General features: G+C 29.3%; 1 pseudogene; it reads left to right on the top strand.

Moving 5' to 3' along the window:
• The first annotated feature begins 201 nt into the window (after positions 1 to 201).
• LOC113383252 lies at positions 202 to 1,295 on the top strand (annotated as a pseudogene).
• The last annotated feature ends 1,022 nt before the right edge of the window (positions 1,296 to 2,317 follow it).

The raw sequence follows: 2,317 nt of genomic DNA, 5'->3' as shown, positions 1-2,317 counted from the left end.
ATGATCTCACACCATGGACCTGCCTTCAGGCAGATAACTATTTATTTTTATAGTTTGGAATGCTAGGGCATCTTTTTAGGACAACACTGTGTATAAACACATTTTTAAACTTAAGGCAAAATGCCTCTTACACCTAGCATGCTACTAATTTTATCATTATAATAAGTTTTGAAGAAAATAAAAATAGATTTTCTTTTTTAGGTCGCCATGACAACAAGCTTAGATAGAGATACGGTCCGAGCGGCTTATGAGGACGTCAGAAGCGACTTATCCGATACAGACTGGTTAGTAATCTTCTGAGATAATATATCTAGATTATTTAAACATGTGATTTTCACACAAATCAAATAAAATGTCACATACAATATATGTCTAATAAATCATTTCTTTTCGACAGGGCCGTCTTCAAATTCAACGGTCCCCAAATAGTAGTCTCCGCCAAGGGTTGTGATTTTGCAGAGTTTAGGGAACAATTTGCTGAGAATGAACGTGCTTTTGGATATATCAGGTAAGTAAAATATTGACCAAATTATATATTACGTGTAAAATACTTGTACTTTATTTTTATTTTTTAACTTGTACTTTATTATATAGATTGCAAATGGGGGATGAGATGTCAAAGCGCCGAAAGTTTTTGTTCCTGACGTGGGTCGGACCAGGTGTTGGTGTAATTAATAGAGCTAAAATGTCAACGACAAAGCTATGGTGAAAGATATAATTACTGTAAGTTTCAGTATTTAGTAGGATAAAAGTGCAAACTAATCCCTATCAGTGTCGCCATTTTCAAGTAACAGATCGCTCAATAAGATACTTAATAGCCTTCTTCTAGGAAAGATAATAGAGCTTAATTAAATTATTACTTACATTAGTTTCCAATCCATTTTCGATTTGTCTTTATTCTTAGCTTTTGTAGACACACTGCACTTTTTATATTAAACATATAAATTACAACAATTATTAACAACAAATTTGACGCCATATTTGTTCATCCTTTTAGAATTTTGCGGTTGAGCTTCAAGCTGAAAACCAGTCAGAGCTTGAAGTTGAACAATTCAGAGACGCCCTGAATCGTGCCGGGGGTGCCAACTATGGCACAGGAGTGCGCGACATTTGAATGTCCTAATGACACAAATAAAAAAAAGATATTTTTATAGAATTTATAACTTGTGTGGTTATGTAACAAATTTTAATACGTTTTAGTTTTTTAGTATATTGTAAACTACATAATCCTAATGTCTGTATTATATTATATGAAGTATGTTGATAATGATGTGTTGCTATCATGATTTTAAAATTACCGGTTTAAATTGCGTAAATAATTGAATTTGGATTAATATTTATAGACTTACATGTGCAAGAATGTTGAATTTTGATAATGTGACTTTTGTTTAAAATGCATTTGTATTTTTATAGTTTTTATAATGAAAAATATAGTTGTGTACTATAACTTTATATAAACATGTTCTTAAGTCTGATTGATAATAAATTAATATTAATAATACACACTGCTGTATTTATAATAAAACATCCTTCCAAAATCAAATTTATAGAAGAAAGTATTCTTTATTTTGTTATTATAGATGAACTCCATATTTGAATTTTATAAATTCGTTTTATCCTTTCCATATTGGTGCGAAACTTAGATATTCGTAACAGTTGGCAACATGATTTTAGATGTCGCAAGAGTTTCGATTCATAAATACTTTTAGTTTCAAAAACAATTTAAAGAATATTACTAAATATTAAATAAACATTAATAACGTAGTTTGTGTAATTGGTATTCATCAATTCCACATAAAATGTTTCATTATATGTTTGAGTTTTTGCAATGCTATTTATTAAATCTATTATGTATGCCATTGTATCATAAATCTAACATTATAAAGCTTATTTTACATTAAGTAATGTGTAAATCGTGTAAATATAAAGGATTTGACATTAACAGAGTGCATAAAAAATATTTAAACGTAATTTGTTTTTCCCGCTCATATTCGTATTGATATTATTCATTATCCTCAAGTTCGCGCTACAGGAATACCAACCTAAGGAAAATAAATAATAGCCACAAGCGTCATTCACGCCGAAGCTCAATGCACTCGTATCTAGCGATTCAATGACTAAATTTATAATAAAATCTTTTTGTGATTTTTTCTGTGAATAATAAAATGTGTTATTTATGAAAGTGTTGTGCTATTAATTTGGAATATCTTGATTGATTTATACAAAGTAAGTAATACATTTTCATTACATTTTCTTTAAGTTTTGTAGTTTCTTGTCACGGCTTTTGTTAAACAAAATAAAGCGTTAACAAACTGGG

The sequence above is a fragment of the Ctenocephalides felis genome, unplaced genomic scaffold (genome assembly GCF_003426905.1).
Source record: "Ctenocephalides felis isolate EL2017-DRISC unplaced genomic scaffold, ASM342690v1 CF-g0.4_SCAFFOLD_03570, whole genome shotgun sequence".
NCBI classification, from domain to species: Eukaryota; Metazoa; Arthropoda; class Insecta; order Siphonaptera; family Pulicidae; genus Ctenocephalides; species Ctenocephalides felis.
The sequence above is the reverse complement of the archived record's forward strand: the minus strand, read 5'-3'. Positions and strand labels throughout refer to the sequence as shown.